The sequence below is a fragment of the Nicotiana sylvestris genome, chromosome 5 (assembly GCF_000393655.2).
Source record: "Nicotiana sylvestris chromosome 5, ASM39365v2, whole genome shotgun sequence".
Lineage (NCBI taxonomy): Eukaryota > Viridiplantae > Streptophyta > Magnoliopsida > Solanales > Solanaceae > Nicotiana > Nicotiana sylvestris.
In genome coordinates this window covers 17,330,660-17,351,501 of record NC_091061.1, presented here as the reverse complement: position 1 = coordinate 17,351,501, position 20,842 = coordinate 17,330,660, and positions in this window count along the sequence as shown.

Below are 20,842 nucleotides of genomic sequence, written 5' to 3'. Positions count from 1 at the left end.
ACCAAAATCAAATAAATACTAATGCTAACAAAAGACATTGAATTCAATATTACGAACGGTAATGTATTGAATATCTATTTTTTTATTTTGCAAAAATTTAGATAAAAATGCATAACCTATTTTTTTTTTCTTTAGCGTTAGTCATGTAATTGATACTCCCTTATTAGTCTATTTATTTTAGCATGACTTAGTACTTTTAGATTATGTTTATTTTTATTATGATTTTTTAATTAGCAATAGTTATATTACATAATTTTATTATTTTTATTGTTGAATATTTTAGGATAATGTCACACATCTCATATTTTGTATTATTTTCTTGGAAAATACTTTATATAGTTGTATCTTGCTAGGATTAAAGAAATATTTTGAGCATACGCTATACGTTTTGTTCTACGAAGATTTTGCCGGAAAAAATCCGAAAAAATCTGGATAACCCGAAAACCCGAGATTGAATAACCCGAGTTTTATTGGTTTGGTTTGGTCTTTAAATTTAATAACCCGACACAATTGGTTTGGTTTGGTAATTGTAAAATCCGAACCAATTGACCTATGTACACCCCTATCTGTGAGTCCTCATAGTTATGCCTGAATTTGCGATATTTCGTCTAAAATGGCCTTTTAAATTTAATAACAATAGAGTACTTCACTAACAAGGATTGCGGTAGAATGCTTAGCATTTATTTATTCTAAACCAGAGGTCTCAACTTTGAGTCCTAGGTATGAAGCCACCTTTATTAGACAGTGTTTTTCCCTTTAATATGAGATTTTTCTACGTGAATTCGAATTTAGCTAGGCCCCAATACAAATACTGAACATCAAGTGGGAAACATGAGCGTATCTAGGGGGTTTTATGAGGCACGTGAACCCATGTTCCCCTCCCCCCTCCCCCCCAAATCATGTATATCAATGTTATATTTTTTCAAAACTATTTAAATATATGTGTGTGCACCCACGCTCAAAGTATTATATGATGTGATGGTTATTGGGTGTACCTCTCTAGGTGAGGTTGTGAGTTTAAATCTTATGTCAATCTTGTTGTTTTTCCTTTTTTTTCTAGAAGTAGACGCCCACGGGAGATAGGTGTGTCTGGTGTTATTTTTTGCATCTTAATTAAGTACTTTTTCTTTTTATTTCTTTTTTTTTTGTTTGGTTTATTTTTTCAAAGTTTCCACACATTGAAATTCCTATTCTTCTTTTGTTGCTATAAAATCTTATATGATTAAATAAAATGTGTATATTAAAACTAGTAGCATATAGTCAATGGGTTCAAATGATCTCAATATTTTCAACATGGAAAATAGATATAGATGTAAGAAAATTACTATTTTTTAAAAATAATAATTTTGAACTTATAATTTCAAAAGTGCAATGGATACTCAATCGTAAGAACTAAAGGTTGAACTCGTAAAATTTATATTCTGGATCCACCTCATCTTAATAGTGCATCCATCTTACCAAAATCCTGGATCCACCTCTGATGGGAAAAGCTCGATTTTAGCCGGTTCAGGCACTCGAAACACTGCCCTTAAAAATATTTCATCCACACAATAAAGTATAAAAATTAAGCATATTTATCAAGGTTCAACAAACTCCTTTAATTATAATTAATTGGGAACAAAAACAACAGAAAGTCAAGAAAGAAAAACCCAGACTATAAGAAGCTATAGGAGAAAGAAGAATGACTTAGAAGAATTCTGTATATATATATATATATATATAGCACTAATTTTTTTTTGTTTTTAGCTATTCTTCACTCCTTTTACTCAATTTTCATTGCTTTTCCTGCCGGTCTTGGGTGTTCCTAACTTCTTCAACTCTCTCAACACTTCATATCCTGAATATTCAACATTAAAAGCATAATTAGTCATCAAATGAGGCATAAAACTTTATAAAAACACAAGAGACGTTAGCTAAAATGATAACTTATTAGCAATTTCCACACTTGGAGGTAGGGGTACATAGGTCGGATTGGTTCGAATTTTTTAATTATCAAATCAAATCAATGATGTCGGGTTTTTAAATTTATAAACCAAACCAATAAAGCTGGATTTTTCAATCTCGGATTTTTCAGTTTTTTTTTCTGAGTTTTTGGGATTTTTTCCAGTAAAGTCTTCTATAGCACAAAATATGTAACTTGTGCTCCAAATATTTTAAGTAGAGTACCCTATGTTAGAAACACAACTAAGGATTGGTACACCCTAAACTGGTAAGGAGACTAGGTAGCGGTGACCATATGCCTAAAATGACATCAACTCAGAGTGGAGACCCTATGTTGGAATAGAAGACTAGGGAGTGGTGATCCTATGTCTAAAATAACATCAACAAGGGAGTGAGACTCTATGTTGGAAAAGAAGACTAGGGAATGAAGACCCTATGTCTAAAATAACGTCAACTAGGGAGTGGAGACCGTATGTTGAAAAAGAAGACTAGGGAGTGAAGGCCCTATACCTAAAATAAAATCAACTAGGGAGTAGAGACCCTATGTTGGAAAAGCCGACTAGGGAGTGAAGACCCTATGTATAAAATAAAATCAAATAGGGAGTGGAGATCCTATGTTGGCAAAAAAAGACTAGGGAGTGGAGACCCTTCGTCTAAAATAAAATCGACTAGAGAGTGGAGACCCTATATCTAAAATAAAATCAACTAGGGAGTGGAGGCCCTATGTTGGAAAAGAAGACTAGGGAATGGAGACCTTATGTCTAAAATCAAATCAACTAGGGACTGGCAACCCTATGTTGGAAAAGGCAGCTAAAGATTGGTGTACCCTGTACTACTATGATTTTGAACTTTCTTTCTTTTCTTTCTTCTTATTATTAAGAGATTTGGAGGTGTTGCTGCTACAGAGCTATTTTTAGTCTATGTACAAATTTTTTTGGTTGCACCTGCTTCTTGCAAGGTTGCTTTTGGATTACATCTGTTTCCTATTTTTTCAAACAAAGATTAATTGTTAGTTTAAAGGGTGGTTGGTTTTGTGGCCTTGAGTTTTTAAATCACTTGATCTCGGTCAGCTTCTTTAATGATAGTTTCAAACTGCAACTGGTTGTCTCCTGAATATCGATTGCACTTCTGACCCCGGAGAACCTTTGGCTCTTTCCAAAACTTTGTCATGACGGTTGGTCGCGTGGGACTCAACCTTTTCAACTTTATTTTGCCTATGGAGGCACTTCAATTTGATTTCCTCTTTCCAAGAGTTTTTGATTTCAAAGAATCGGCCACCATGGCCAGTCGGGGTTGACTTGATTCCCCTATCGAGGTCGGGCGCCTTTTGTATATTAGCTTGTATTAACCTAGAGCTCGGTACATCAGTCTTGCCATCCCTTCTTTGCCTTAGTTTTTGGAACAAAGTTAGACTGAAAGGGGTTCAAAGAAGAACAAATAACGGAATGGAATATGAGTTTAAACAAGAGGTGTCCCTTTCGGGGAACGGAAAGAAGGACTTATCTAAAGTACATGTGGACTTCAGTGAACATGACATACCTTTTGACCTGAATACTTGATCCGTGTAAATCTTCCGACTCTTAGAAATTCATCACAACTTTTACTTCGAAACCGAGAAACCTTGCGCATGACTGTTGTAACGACCCGACCGGTCGTTTCGAGCCTTTGCACTTTGATCGCCAGTTCTCGGGCATGACTTGCCCCGTATGATGTATTATGACTTATGTAAATCGTTGATTTTGGCTTTCACGGAAATCGGTATGAATTCGAAAGAATAGTCTCAGTTGAAAGCTTTGAATTTGAAAGGTTTGACCAAGAGTTGACTTATTTGTATATGAGCTCGGATCGAAATTTTTATGATTTGGTTAGATTTGTTGGGTGATTTATGACTTAGGAGTGTGATCGGAATTGGTTTTGGAGGTCTAGAGTAGAAATAGGCTTGAATTGGCGAAGTTAGTATTTTGGCGATTTCTAATTGATAGGTGAGATTTTTATATGAGGGTCGAAATAGAATACCGACAGTTGTTGTAGCTTCGTTATGTCATTTGTGATGTGTGTGCAAAATTTCAGGTTATTCGGACGTGGTTTGATTGGGTTTTTGATCGAAAGCGTATTTCAGAAATTTTTAGAAAACTTAGGCTTGAATTCGAGGTGAATTGATGGATTTGATGTTGTTTGAAGTGTTTTGATGATTGGTACAAGTTTGAATAAGGTATTGGGTCATGTTCGTGCTTTTGGTTGAGGCCTCGGGGTGATTTCGGATGGTTGGGGGGAAATTGGAATTTGTGTTGCACCTTTAGATTTGCTGCTTCTGGTATTTCCGCATCTGCGGTTTGTGGACCGCTGATGCGGGTGTATCATCGCAGAAGCGAAAATGGGTCAGGCAAGCTGGACCGCAGAAGCGGCTAAAGGGATCGCATCTGCGGAAGCGCAGATGCGGTAGTGGTTCGCAGATGCGGCTTAGGCCGGTTTAATGAACTCCGCAGAAGCGGATGTGTTGACTGCATATGTGGTACCACAAAAGCCGATTTTGGACAGCAGATGCGGCCATGTCTGGGCAGAATGTATATATGTCTTCCTTCGCGATTTTTGAAGGGTTTAACCATTTTAGCACTCAGAATTGGGAGCTTTGGGCGATTTTGAAGAGCGGAATCAAAGAGACTTCGTTGAGGTAAGGATTTTGGACTTAAAACACATTCATATAGTAGAATTTCATGAATTTAGGGTTGTAACTAATGAGTTTAAAGGGCTAAAAATGGAGGATTAGGGCTTGAGTTTAAGAGGCCTTTAATAGAGGGTTTGAGGGGTCATTTGAACTTCGATTTTGATGTTGTTGATATGTATAAACTCGTGGAAGGATAAGGAACCCGTTGATGTAAAAAATTTTGAGTTTCGAGAAGTGGGACCGGGGCTCGGGTTTTTGGTAATTTCGGGATTTGTGCCCGTTATTGATTGTTTTCGCTTGGGCTTTGTTCCCTTAGCATATTGTGATGCATTCGTTCTGATTTTGGATAGATTCGGCACGCGTGGAGGCCGATTTGAGGGGAAAAGGCGTCGCGAGCTAGAGATTTCATCGGTTCGAGGTGAGTAATGATTGTAAATGATATCCTGAGGGTTTGAAACCCTAGATTCTCACATCGTAGTGCTATATTGAGGTGAGACACGCGCTTGATGATGAGCGTGGAGTCGTTTACTGTAGGGGATTGTGACTTGGTCCGTCCCGATTGACACTTTTACCGCGTATTTGATTGACACTTATTTGTTATCATCATTATTTGGACTGATTGCCATATTTGGGCTTCGAGCCAACTATTTGAACCCTCCGGGGATTTTTATCAACATTTCCTCACTATTTTGACCTACTACTTGAACTCAGTCGTATTGTTTTCTACTGTTGTACAACTCAGCCACTTTTACTCGGTTTTGAAACTAAAATGATATATTAAATGATGTTTTGAGGCTGAGAACTACTATTTTTACTAACGCCTGAGGGGCTTATGTGATTTCTGGACTGAGTATGGACGAGGGCCAGATGTAAGGATACTATAGGATCGGGATGCGCGCCGCATCAGTGTTATACTGATATTGATATGAGGCCGAGGGCCTAGATTTGATGCCACGAGATGGCTTGATATTGCGCTTGGGCCGTAAGGGGCCCTTCCCGGAGTCTGCACACCCCCAGTGAGCACCGTCGACGAGATATATGGATCAGGCTGCACGCCGCAACGATATATGGATCGGCCTGCACGCTGCGGCGGTGCTAGTACTGCTCTATGTGTTTACTTTATTTCATTTGTCTGCCATTATCTGTTGTTTGTGCTACTTCATGTGATATCTATCTGATTGTCTGGCATTATCTGTTAATTGAGTGTTGTGCCCGAGGGCCGGATTTCCGTGCTTAACTGCACTATTTGTTTTGCACTTATTTGTGTAACCGTTGAAAAATGTCATTTTTAAAAGATGTTTAAACTGAGCTAAGATGTTTTTCCAAGGATTTCACAGTGAAAAAGGTCATTTTTAAAAGAGGTTTAAACTGAGCTAAGATGTTTTTCCAAGGATTTCACAGTTTCACTGCTTTTACTCAAAGGGTTTTAGACTGCTCTATACAGCATGATGGTTTGCTTTACGTGATTTCTTACTACTCAGTTATTATTTACCTTTATTACTCACTGAGTTGGAGTACCCACTTTACTCCCTCCACCTCGTGTGCAGATGTAGGTATTTGTTCACCCGGTAGCGAGTTTTGAGCTGGTCAGAGGCTAAGTTATCGGAGTTTAGTGAGGTGTCTGCCAGCGTTCGTAGCACCACATTTCTTCTTTTTGTTTATCAGTCCTATTTTATATGTTTCAGGCCTTGCAGTTGTATTTATACTCTAATAGATGCTCGTGACTTGTGACACCCCGGTTTGGGCTATGTTTGGGTTGTATTCCGCACTTAATAAAGAAAACTTTTGTTTAAACTGTGTTTATTTAATTATGCTAAAACTATTTATTAATATTAACTATTCTGAAAAGGCGAAATGGGTTGGTTGGCTGACTTTGTCTTCAAGAGAGGCGCCATCACGACCGGATCGGGGTCTGGGTCGTGACAAGTTGGTATCAGAGCCTAGGTTACATAGGTCTCACGAGTCATGAGCAGGTTTAGTAGAGTCTTGCGGATCAGTACAGAGACGTCTGTATTTATCCTCGAGAGGCTGCAGTACCTTTAGGAAAAACTTCACATTCTTGAATTCTTATCGTGCGTTTTTGATCCAGCTTGAAAAATAACTCTTGAAATTCCTTTCACGCGCTCGCATGCGCACATGAGTGCTCAGTATTAGATGTGCCTTGATGGCTTGTGATTCCCTGATCGAGGGGCGAGATGTGATCTCTGTGAGTTTGATGTTGGGTCAGTCTAGAGAACTTGAGGCCAGATCTTTGCCTATGGCTTCAGCACCGAGATGCTGATTGTATGAGCAAGTGTGTTGCACTTATATATTCAGTATTGCCCCTATTAGTGGATGTGACGGCTGGATAACTGTGTGGTGAGTATGTTAGTACTGTGAGATGTATCTATGCGACTTGGAAGTAACGAGGAAGGCTGGCTGGAGAATAGAAGAACTATTAGGTGCTTGAATTCCATCTTGATTCGAAGTATAGCCCTGAGTTATCGGTGCGTGAAGGATTTTTTCATGTTTTCCAGTTGAGAGTGAAGTAAATTTTATGTTGCGGTACGAGTTCAGACTCAGGAAGACCAAGCGACTATGTAATGTGTATGACGGTGGCAGGTATACAGAAATGTTAGATTGAGGCGAAACATGTGGTTATCTCCTGCGGAGTGTTCTGAAGTGGTGTGATCCTTATGTGTATGTTAGAAGATCTCATGTGTAAGTGAAAAGTGCATTTTGAAATTTGAAATTTCGGGTCGCTTAAGAGAGTAGGCTTAACTGTTGCGGGGATGAATACGAGATTTGCAGAAGATTTAAAATACTAGATGATCTGTGTTTTCACAAGCTTACAAAAGGATTTGAGCTTAATCTCACTCTAGTATTGTATCATCAATAGAGTATAAGTGTTATGAGTTATCGAGTGTATTTTGATCTATGGCACCGAGCCAAGTGGGGGAGTCTGCTGTGAGTAGTTGGTTGCACGGTTAGGCGCTATGTTGGTTCCAGTTTGAGGCGTACTGGCGAATCAGTTATGGCTTGCGGAAATTGAGACCAAGGATGACTCGAGTAGAGGAAAATTTTTGACAAAGGTTATATTATGCTTCATAGAGTAAGAAAAATCACGGGATGTCTTAAGATGTTGTTGGTAAGGAATGCTCGGTGCATAGAGCAGGAAATTGCCTGGATGTGTTGGGATGAGGATTTCATTCTGCGGTGTCAGAGTGCTAATGAAGCACAGGTGGTTCTGTTCGTTTGATCAGGCTAATTGCAGTTTGAAGAGAGTGAGTGACTCTCGAGAATGGTTTTAATGTGTTCGAGGTTCTACATGTAACAATTGGGTATCTTAAAGTTGTATATTGGGTTAGAAACTGTGTTTTCATGGGAAGAGGTCAAGACTTGTGATATTTCTATATTGAATATAGGACTCTATGTATCAGTATCAGGAAAGCAAAGGTAACGGATTTAGATTCGCAGGAAGTTCCTCAGAGTAAAGTGTCCTGGAATGTGGTGTTTCTGGGAGTAATTGAGTGAGTATTCAGCGGCTTATGGGTCTTAGATAGTGTGGTCTTGTGCTTGGGTCTCGTGTGGTGAGCCTGGGTTGAGGAATTGTGGTACTACAGCAAGAGAGAATATCAAGTTGAAAATGAATCAGAAGGAAATTTAGATAGATGGAATAGTTTGATAGTAGACCGAATCGGTATGGTAAGGATATGATTAATTCCTTGTGTGTGTTCAAGGTAATGAGTTCTTTCAGGTATTTTGCGGTGATGCTCTTAGGTTTTGATGGCTTGCTTTGCTTGATCGAGTTAGAAGGATTCAGTCCTGACATGTCTGATTTGTGCAAAGGGAACTCGGAGAGTTCTTGATGGTTTTTACCACGGTTTGGAGATGTATATTTTCTATAGGCATGCGGAGCATGGGATATATAGTGATTTTTCTTCTAGATTAGGACCAATGGAAAGTTCTTGACCAATTGAGCACATAGATATTTGTGCTCGGAAGAAAGGTGAAGTTCTCATGTTATCATGAGATGGTATGGTATGTGCGGTGGGTTGTGGAGGTTTGACAATTGTGTGTGGAAGGTTACGGTTTAATTCTGAATGGAAAGTCATGAATTCTTAGGCAGAACGGGCAGTTTCAGATGATTAAGGAAGAGGTAGTGCTAATTGGGGTGATTTGACGAGGGTATGTGTTTCAGAAAAGACAATGTGATTAAGTTGATGGTACTTCGGTAGTATTGCGGCACTTTCTTGTTAGATCGACTGGTGATATTCGAGTTTGCTTGGGGGCACAGGGACATTTTTGAGTATCTATTGTAGAATGATTGGGTATTTGAGGCGTAGCATGTATTCGGACGGCGAAATTGGGATCGGATGTGGTGATTCATGGGCCGTGTGGATTTGGAGACGGAGGTTCTCATATTCAGGCTATGTTGTGGTTGTGGATCGTGTGTATCGGCACTGTTTAGCGACTATCGGGATTTGGAGGCTCGAGTGGATTTTTCTTTGTTGGTATGTTAGATGTTGTATGTTGGAGTTCAGACTGGTCATCTCAGTGTTGGGTTATTCTGGACTATTACGCTATGGGCTATGCCGGAAATGCCACGGGTTGAGTGGCGAGGGGAGGCAGATTATGTTCTAGTAGGGTGGTTTATATTTCAAAGACCCAGCGAACGGCTAGGAAGGATTGCCTTTCTTAATTGAGCCTTCGTGATGGATGTCAGTGCAGAGGATTCTACCACTGATTCAGTTCTAGTGTTGAAGAACTCTCCGGATGTGTTCCTTATGGTCGGGCATGTCGCCGGGTAGGGTTGTTGATTTCGGTATTGATTTGGCGCCGGGCACCGTATTATATGGCTCTGCCAGAAGTTATAGTTGTGGAAGGAGCAGCTTCAGGCTTCCTTGATAAGGAGTTCGTTTGCAGGCCAATGTGGATGCGTGTTCTAGCTGAGTCGGCTTGGTTGGCCCCGAATTGTATTGTTGAGGGATAGGTTGATTCGACCGTTATTGAGCTTACTAGTGACCTGGGAGATCTATGAGTTGCCTTTCTGTGTTGTGAGACGTTATGATTTGTTGGTTATGGGCACACATGGTGCAGTTCTATTGGGGTTCATAGTGGAAGTCGAGCGGGAAGAGTAATTGAGTGTTGCTCGGTGAACGGCGTATTGGTTATATCCTATCGGGTTTGCGTGGTATATGTTACTTATTTCACCGTGGGTGTAATGATCTGCTTTGGTTCCAGACATCAAATTATGCGTGGTTGTCAATTTCGAACATAGTGACTTGAGGTGTCTTATGTGGAGCAGTGTTTGGATAGGATTGCATATTGCAACAAAGCTATGTGGGAAATGACCTTGCGGGTTAGATTTGTGTGTTCGATTCTATGATATGAGATGGGTTCTCAGCTTGCTGTTGTGATGGTATTGGTGAGCTTGAGGGGCAGCTCTTTCGTTAGAGTCATTTTCATGATTTGAGTATGTTCGGACCGTTGCTTATTGGTGCGTGTATTATGCAAGATGTGGCTTAAGCCTGTATTGATGTGTCATGTCACCAGAGTGGTGTGTTGGATTAGAGGAGATCGTTGGGATCATTGATGAATACGAACGGATTCGCTTTCAACATGTTGGAAGGATAAGATCGAGGTTCGGCTCGGAAATTTGCTATGGTATTTGTCAGGGCAGAAGTAACTTCATGAGTGGTTGACCTAAGAAATGGTCGTGGTTTAGTGCGTATTTCATTTATCGTTGGCAGTATATGAAAGTGTTGGAATGAGACTTTAGTTGATAAGAGGTTTTCTACCAGTATTCGATTGTTGTGGGCAGCTGCTGTGAATAGAAGTTATCGCTACGAGTGTTTGAGTTAGGTGGTATATCATGGGATTGCTCCTGAGGTTGCAGGCATGGGTTATTACAGCTGGTTCGGTTCTATTCATAGTATAGGTGTGAGGTTGTGATCGTATTGATGGTTTCAGAAGTGGAAATGTGGTTCTATGGCTTATGGGCCAGATTGGATTGTGCTATTTCAGTTGCAATGTGTTATCGGACCTATATGAGATAGGGTGACGTGGGATCACCCCCGGGTATATGCATGGTAAAATTATTCAGCTACGGGTTGGCTTTTAGAACAACTCTGGGTACGTTCGAGGACGGACGTATGTTTAAATGGGGGAGGATGTAACGACCCGACCGGTCGTTTCGAGCCTTTGCACTTTGATCGCCAGTTCTCGGGCATGACTTGTCCCGTATGATGTATTATGACTGATGTAAATCGTTGATTTTGGTTTTCACGGAAATCAGTATGAATTCGAAAGAACAGTCTCAGTTGAAAGCTTTGAATTTGAAAGGTTTGACCAAGAGTTGACTTATTTGTATATGAGCTCGGATCGGAATTTTTATGATTTGGTTAGCTTTTTGGGTGATTTATGACTTAGGAGTGTGATCAGAATTGGTTTTGGAGGTCCGAAGTAGAAATAGGCTTGAATTAGCGAAGTTAGTATTTTGGCGATTTCTGGTTGATAGGTGAGATTTTGATCCGAGGCTCGGAATGGAATTTCGACAGTTGTTGTAGCTTCGTTATGTCATTTGTGATGTGTGTGCAAAATTTCAGGTCATTCGGACGTGGTTTGGTTGGGTTTTTTATCGAAAGTGTATTTCAGAAGTTTTTAGAAAACTTAGGCTTGAATTCGAGGTGAATTGATGGATTTGATGTTGTTTGAAGTGTTTTGATGATTGGAACAAGTTTGAATAAGGTATTGGGTCATGTTCGTGCTTTTGGTTGAGGCCTCGGGGTGATTTCGGATGGTTGGGGGGAAATTGAAATTTGTGTTGCACCTTTAGATTTGCTGCTTCTGGTATTTCCGCATCTGCGGTTTGTGGACAATTGATGCGGTTGTATCATCGCAGAAGCGAAAATGGGTCAGGCAAGCTGGACCGCAGAAGCGGCTAAATGGATCGCATCTGCGGAAGCGCAGATGCGGAAGTGGTTCGCAGATGCGGCTTAGGCCGGTTTAATGAACTCCGCAGAAGCGGATGTGTTGACTGCATATGCGGTACCACAAAAGCCGATTTTGGACCGCAGATGCGGTCATGTCTGGGCAGAATGTATATATGTCTTCCTTCGCGATTTTTGAAGGGTTTAACCATTTTAGCACTCAGAATTCGGAGCTTTGGGCGATTTTGAAGAGAGGAATCAAAGAGACTTCGTTGAGGTAAGGATTTTGGACTTAAAACACATTCATATAGTTGAATTTCATGAATTTAGGGTTGTAACTAATGGGTTTAAAGGGCTAAAAATGGAGGATTAGGGCTTGAGTTTAAGAGGCTTTTAATGGAGGGTTTGAGGGGTCATTTGAACTTCGATTTTGATGTTGTTGATATGTATAAACTCGTGGAAGGATAAGGAACCCGTTGATGTGAAAAATTTTGAGTTTCGAGAAGTGGGCCCGGGGCTAGGGTTTTTGGTAATTTCGGGATTTGTGCCCGTTATTGATTGTTTTCGCTTGGGCTTTGTTCCCTTAGCATATTGTGATGCATTCGTTCTGATTTTGGATAGATTCGACACGCGTGGAGGCCGATTTGAGGGGCAAAGGCGTCGCGAGTTAGAGATTTCGCCGATTCGAGGTGAGTAATGATTGTTAATGATATCTTGAGGGTTTGAAACCCCGGATTCGCACATCGTAGTGCTATATTGAGGTGAGACACGCGCTTGATGATGAGCGTGTGGTCGTTTACTGTAGGGGATTGTGACTTGGTCTGTCCCGATTGACGTTTTTACTGCGTATTTGATTGAAACTTATTTGTTATCATCATTATTTGGACTGATTGCCATATTTGGGCTTCGAGCCAACTATTTGAACCCCCTGGGGATTTTTCTCACTATTTTCTCACTGTTTTGACCTACTACTTGAACTCAGTCGTATTGTTTTCCCCTGTTGTACAACTCAGCGACTTTTACTCGGTTTTGAAACTAAAATGATATATTAAATGATGTTTTGAGGCTGAGAACTACTGTTTTTACTAACTCCTGAGGGGCTTATGTGATTTCTGGACTGAGTGTGGCCGAGGGCCAGATGTGAGGATACCATGGGATCGGGTTGCGCGCCGCAGCAGTGTTATACTGATATTGATATGAGGCCGAGGGCATAGATTTGATGCCACGAGATGGCTTGATATTGCGCTTGGGCCGTAAGGGGCCCCTCCCGGAGTCTGCACAACCCCAGTGAGCGTTGTCGACGAGATATATGGATCGGGCTGCACGCCGCAGCGATATATGGATCGGGCTGCACGTCGTGGCGGTGCTGGTACTGTTCTATGCGTTTACTTTATTTCATTTATCTGCCATTATCTGTTGTTTGTGCTACTTCATGTGATCTCTATCTGATTGCCTAGCATTATCGTTAATTAAGTGTTGTGCCCGAGGGGCGGATTTTCGTGCTTAACTGCACTATTTGTTTTGCACTCATTTGCGTAACCGTTGAAAAAGGTCATTTTTAAAAGATGTTTAAACTGAGCTAAGATGTTTTTCCAAGGATTTCACAGTGAAAAAGGTCATTTTTAAAAGAGGTTTAAACTGAGCTAAGATGTTTTTCCAAGGATTTCACAGTTTCACTGCTTTTACTCAAAGGGTTTTAGACTGCTCTATACAGCATGATAGTTTGCTTCACGTGATTTCTTACTACTCAGTTATTATTTACCTTTATTATTCACTGAGTTGGAGTACTCACTTTACTCCCTGCACCTCGTGTGCAGATGCAAGTATTTGTTCACCCGGTACCGAGTTTTGAGCTGGTCGGAGGCTAAGTTATCGGAGTTTAGTGAGGTGATTGTCAGCATTCGCAGCACCGCATTTCTTCCTTTTGTTTATCAATCCTATTTTATATGTTTCAGGCTTTGCAGTTGTATTTATACTCTAATAGATGCTCGTGACTTGTGACACCCCGGTTTGGGCTATGTTTGGGTTGTATTCCACACTTAATAAAGAATTTTTTTGTTTAAACTGTGATTATTTAATTATGCTAGAACTGTTTATTAATATTAACTATTCTGAAAAGGCGAAATGGGTTGGATGGCTGGCCTTGTCTTCACGAGAGGCGCCATCACGACCGGATCGGGGTCTGAGTCGTGACAACTGTGTCGATGCCAATGGCTCTAGGGATCCTTTTCTCGATCAGTAGTTCCTTTTGCGGGTTTCTACGAGTTGACCTCTCTCATTTCTCTTCTTACCATCTCCTTATAGTGCTCTTTGCGAGTTTTCACTAACAAGACTCTCTCATTTTGATTTCTTTACTCACTATTATCTTACGGTGCCCGTGAGAGTTTTTACCAATAAGACTCTCTAATTTTATTTCTCTCATCTGGTTGTATCAGATCCAAGTAACTCTATCCTCCAATTCTTGAACATTCTCGTCGATTGATCGGAAAGACTTGAAAAGGATACAACTTTGGAATCATTCAAGCGAAACTATCACTGAACCATTATAACATCTGCCCCAGTTTCAACTTTTGGGGAATATGAATTTTTGTTTTGGTGTCTGAGAGGTTGCCTACGTACTCCTTTGGAATCAAGTCGAACGTAGTTCAATTAACATGAACTGTTTTGATTTTTGTTTTGTTTTTCTTCTGTTTTGTTTTGTTTTATTTTCTCTTTCTTTTTCCTTTTTTTCATTTTTCATTTTGTTTTCTTTTTGTCTTTTTTTTTTATAACATTTTTAGGTTCCAAAGAGAGTAATCAAAGAAAGGTAACCGGCTCAAAGGGTTGGCAAAAGGCTTAATAGTATTTGGGTAGTGAGAATGAAAGTCTTCTTCATCCCAACCAGAGAACATTAATGTTATATAGAGGATCCAAAATAGTACCTTTTGACTGCATCGGCATTAACAGTTGTTTCAGGAATATTTTCTTCGATGTTTCCTCGGTACAACGCTCTCTTTTTGGCAATACTCTTGTTACATTGTATGGACCTTTCCAATCTGGAGCCAATCCTTTAGTTGTTCTGGGTCTTTGTTTTATTTCATTAAACTTATCTTCATTGCATTCTGACTCTTGATTTATTATTTCGAAGTCTGATAGTGTTTTAGAATCTAGGCATGAAGTTCGCAAGCATGTCATATTATTAAAATCTTTATTCAACAAAACTGAAAAATTTTGGCATCTTTAAGTCAGCTGGCAAGTGGACATGGGGAAACATACACAAGTCGGCGTCCGCGACGCTCTTTTGCCCGCTCAGGCACTACATACTCTTTAAGCTCTGCTCCAAGCTTTTCATCTTCCGAGCCATTTCCTCTTGCTTGGGGTTCTTGACAACCTTTTCTTACTCAACCGAAAAGTCATATTGCGGAGGTTGAGTAAATGAGTATGGGGTCACATATGTTATTTTCGATTGAAACCGTGGTAATTATGCGGGATATTGAAGAATGTGTAGCCGTAGGCAATGAATGTCATATTCTCTGTAACAGACCATATATTTAATGCTATAGAATATTCTTCATTAAGTGCTTCCGAGTGACAGACATTTATTTCGCCTTTATGAACACCATCCCCTTCGGGGACAAACGAGACTGTTGTCTTCGGACCTGATTGCCTTCTGTCTTCGGCTTCACGTGTTGCTTTATCATGCGAGTATTTAATATGAACATATTTTACCCTATACGAACTTTAGGCCCCGTACTCTATCGAACCGCCACGGTAAAAATAAATACAAATATGGAATGGTTGCGGAAACAGAAATAAACTAATAACTTGCTATAATGAATTAAATTACATTAATAACTATTTTTTTAAAAAAAATTATCAGTATATATAACTTAATTTTTGTTTAACGGGAATGATATCGAACTAGGCTGAAGACCCCAATAGGTGCATACACATTTGAACCAATCGCACTCGCCACTCGTTTGAACAGAATCTTTATAATGTACTACACAGTAATCATTACAATTATTATCGCTAAAGCACCATCCATAATCATTATCACCACTAGTTATCTGTTTCCACTCGTCGGCTTCTGTCAACTCTGCATCCAAAAACAAAGAAAATAACAAATTAAAACACTTTTTTTATACCTCAAAAAAAAATTATTCATTTATTTTATTTGAAAATAAATTTTTTCATGATGAATTCAATAATTTGTACTATTCATTAGTTATCAGGTCAAGAAAACCACTTTTAGGCGTATTTGATACGGCAGAAGTCATGTGCTTTGTAAAATATTTTTCATTTATTTTTAATGCGAAATGTCTTTTGTTATATAAAACACACCAATGACTTCCTCATGAAAATATTTTTCGTACAAAATACAATAATTGTTTTAATATAAATGACAATCCATTAGGTAAACAATTTTAATTTTACTATAAATGACAAGCACAGAAAATATACTTAAATATAGATTTTATTTTCTCGTCCCTCTAACTCTTGATCCTAGAAAATAACAGGAAAAAAGTAGCAATAAATAATATTCTCATCAGGTATAAAAATTTTACATGCAGGATTAAGCACTTGCATGATAAAAGAATATATATATATATATATATATATATATATATATATATATATATATATATATATATATATATATATTTAGTAACTTTTGCTTCGATATCAAATCAAAATCATAGAATTAAACAGAAAATAACCTCTAATTCATTTTAATTACTTACCTAGTGATACAAAGACGAAAATCAAACAACTCATAAGGACAAAAATTCGTGATGTAGTCATTATTTCTCCTTCTGATCCTATATTTAATTTCTTGAGAGGATTGAAGGGAATGTTTCTAAAATGTATTTAATATATAGGACGTTTTAAGCTTTCTCCCAGAAATCAATTCTTGCAAATAAATTACAATTAATTCTTCTAATCTTCAGTTTCATCTTATTTAATGCGACTCCACTTTTCATCAGTTTTCGAACAACTAAGATATAGTTCTGTTTTAATTTATGTGACATACTTTCCTTATTAATATATTACAAAAAGAATAATATATTTTTATATTTAAAAATAATTTAATTTAAACTTCTTTATTTATCTATTTTATCTTTATGAGAAGTTCCTTGATAATAGGTGAATTTAACTATATTCTGGCCCTAAATAACCGTTTTCTTGCATAGTTTTAATAATAAAAGTGATAACAAAATGCTCTTATTAGTGCTTTTCATGATTTGCAGGTTATATATGACTAGGGAAGGCTAGGGAGCACTTTTGGAGTCAAAAAAATGAAGAAAGAGAGGCCAACCGTGAAATGTCCCAAGTGCACGCAAAAACAGGCTGAAGAATCAGAAAAATGACTCTGCTGCGGTTCCACCGCGACCGCGGCAGAACCGCGGTGAAGGATGCTCGCGGACAGAAAGAGATTCAGAGGAGCTGTTTGGTCGCGGTTCCACCGCGACCGCGGCAGAACCGCGGTAGGCGCGAGAAAAGTGTAGGGACTAAAGTGCAAACACGGGATTTTTAGCCCTAAAACCTATTTTAAACACTAGACTTCGCCCAAGAGAGGCATGTATTGATTTTTAGAGTATCTTGGCAAGAAAAACAATTGTGAGAGATCACCCAAAACATCTTTCTTCTTTTCTTTGATTTTTGTTGCTAGTTTATGATGAATCTTATCTTAGTTTGTTTACCCATAGTTATGAGTAGCTAAATCCTTTGTCTAAGGTTTTGATGGAACCTATTGGGGATGAATTTCTTGTTTATGTGAATACAAATTGCTAGTTTCAATCTTTATTTGTTCAACTATGTTCTTGTTGTAGTTAATTGACAGGATCCTCAATTAGTTGTGCCTATTTAGTGTGCATAACTCGGAAGAGAGTGCATATTTAGGTTATTGTTGAACAACACTACTCCCAAAGTATAAGAGGGATCTATAACTGCGGGTTTAAAGGCGGGATTAGGGATAACGAAGCCTTGGGTGCAATCTTAAGTGAACTGTGTTAATTAAAGCTAGCTAGTGTATCTCGGGAGAGTGCAATAGTATATTACTGTGATTACTCGGGAGAGATTTACGGTAAGAAAAGTGTTCATGATTGATAGAGGTGTGTTGGTCAATTTGAATCAAGCATAAACAGAAGGGATTCCATCAATGAGGGAAGTCATTACCTTAGCGTTTTCTCATTATTGTTTACAACCTTAGCATCTCTAGTTTACATCTGTTTATTTAATTGCAATTTTAGTATTGAAGACACCATCAACTGTGATTCAAACGTTTGGGGAAATTGGTTCTCAAGAGTTTAGTAGTTCTAAAGATTGTGATTGATAGGTTAATTCTCTGTGGATTCGACCCTGGGCAGAATAATCAGGTTATATTTGCAACGTCCGCATTGTCCTTTTTATAAGGCATAGTTGGGCGTGATCATTCTTTCGCCCTAACAAACCTTTTACCTTCTAAGATTTTACAAATTCAAGTTTCGAAAGTCTTCTTTTTTATTTTAAATTTCATTCTAATTCAAACTACTTACATAAATTAAAATGGAGTAAGTATGATTTGATTAAGCTTTCAAATAGCGTCGACATTAAAAGAATAATATAAAAAGGTGAAAATACTACCGTTATCTCTGAGAGTTCTTATAATTTTGCCATAATCTGTAAAAAAAATTTAAAAAAATTAATGACAAAGACTACTTCTTGTAAGAATTATTATGTACTATCACAACAGAGATGAAGATACAATTATATAATCAATCTTGAGCTAAGTTTAGGGAAACGTACTGTTTTATGGCCTAAATACAAAAAAATGAGGAATGATCTTGGTGAAACGATGTCTTTTGTTCATTATATCATTTATGATGGCCCACAAAATTTAATGACCCTAAAATGCAAAAAAAAACAAAAAACAAGAAACAATCATGGCGAAACAGTAACTATTATTTATTAGTTTGTTTCTAGTGTACACAAAATTTTAGTCAATTCAGAGCTCGCTTCTTGAATTCATGAAGATGACATTAGCACATGAAAAATTGAAAATCGTCATGAATATCTATTTTATAGTCCTAAAATACCAAAAATAAGGAACGGTCATGGCGAAAGGATGACTATTGTCTATTAGATCGTTTCTGATGGACCCACAAAAAATTTAGGCGATTCAAAGCCCATCGTCCGAATTCATAAATATGCCATTGATATTAGCACACAAAAAATTGAGAATTGTCGTGAACTCCTTTTGTATGGCTCTAAAACGCTAAAAGCATGGAATTGTCATGGAAAAACGATGGCTATTGTTCATTAAATTATTTTGATTGGCCCACAAGATTTTAGACGATTCGGAGCCAATCGCTTGAATTCATGAAGATGGTGTAGACATTAGTAAACTAAAATTAAAATTCTTCCTGAATTCTTGTTTTATGGCCCTAAACCGACAAAAAATAAAGGAACAGTAATGGCAAAGCAATAATTATTTTTCAATAGATTTCTAATAAACCCACAAATTTTAGGCGATTCGAAGCCCGTTTCCCGAATTCATGAAGATTACCTGGACATTAGCACACGAAAAATTAGAAATCATCTTGAATTCTTATTTTATGGCCTAAAATACCAAAAAATGAGAAATTATCATGGCGAAGCAATGACAATTGTTCGTTAGGTCGTTTCTGATATGACCATAAAATTTGAGGCGATTCGGAGCCCATCGCCCGAATTCATTAAGATGGCGTAAATATTAGCACACAAAAAACTGAAAATCATCCTGAATTTCCATTTTATGGCCCTAAAACGCCAAAAAAGAGGAATGATCATGGCAAAGCAATGACTATTGTTCATTAGGTCGTTTCTGATAGACCCACAAAATTTTAGGCGATTTGAAACCTGTCGCCCTAATTCATGATGATGTTGTAGACATTAGTACACGAAAATTTGGAAATCATTTTGAATTCCTTGTTTTATAACCCTAAAATACCAACAAAAAAATGAGGAACGGTCATGGCGATACAATGACTATTGTTTATTATGTCATTTCTGATAGGCCCACAAAATTTTAGGCGAATAGAAGCACATTGCTCGAAATTCATTAAGATGGCACGGACATCAGCGCAGAAAAATTAAAAATCGTCCTAGATTTCAATTGTGTGGCCCTAAATGCCAATAAAGAGGAACAGTTATAATGAAGCTATGACTATTATTTATTAGGTCATTTCTGATGGGCCAATAAATTTGAGGGGATTCGAAGCCCCGTTGCCTGAATTCGTGAAGATGTCATGGATATTAGCACACGAAAATTTAAAAACCATCCTGAATTTCTGTTTTATTGCTCTAAAACGCTAAAAATTATAAACAATTATTAAAATAATAATTATTTTTTATTAGATTATTTCTAATGGGCCCTCGCAATTTTAGGCAATTCGGAGCCCGTCAGCCAAATTCATGAAAAGGGCGTGGATATTAGCACACGAAAAATTAAAAATCATCTTGAATTCCTGTTTCATGGTTCTAAAAGGCCAAAAAATGAGGAACGTTCATGGCGAAACTATTACTCTTATTAATTAGGTCGTTTCTTATGGGCCCGCAAATTTTAAGCAATTCAGAGCCCGTCGCTCGAATTTATAAAGATTTTGTAGACATTAGCTCACGAAAAATTGGAAAATAGTCCTGAATTCCCTTAAGCCAGAAAAACGAGGAACATTTATGGAAAAGTAATGACTATTGTTCATTGGAATTTTTACATTCCTATGTCATATAGTAAACTATATTACCCTCTGTGCTTAACTTTTAATATAATTACCTTCTATATACCTAATTACCATTTATGTACCATTTTAGGATTTTAATGGTATTAATTAGTCTCCTAATTTTACTCAACCGTATATTCCCACTCCCCCAAGTTTCTCTCTCCAAATACCACCACATCACTATCAAACAACACCCCACGATTTCCTCTTCAATCACCCACGATTTCCTCTTATAAAACCAGCGAAAATCTGTAACCCCTCCACCATTGACAACCATTAAAAACTTTGAAGCTTTGAATTCGAATTTGGGTTTTCAAAAGACATTGTTTGCTTGGATTGGATGTTGTTACAAAGAATTGAGAATTCTCTCTACGTCTCTCTCTATCTCTCAATCCCAAATTTCAGTGATATAAGAGGAAAGGAAAAGAGAACAGCAATTCCACCATTGACAACCATTAAAAAGCTTTGAAGCTTTGAATTCGAATTTGAGTTTTCAAAAATCATTATTTGTTTGGATTGGGTGTTGTTGCAAATAATTGGGAATATGATTTGGAGTTTATATCTCAATTTTGAGGGGGTTTGGTGAAGATTAGACTTGGTTTTGG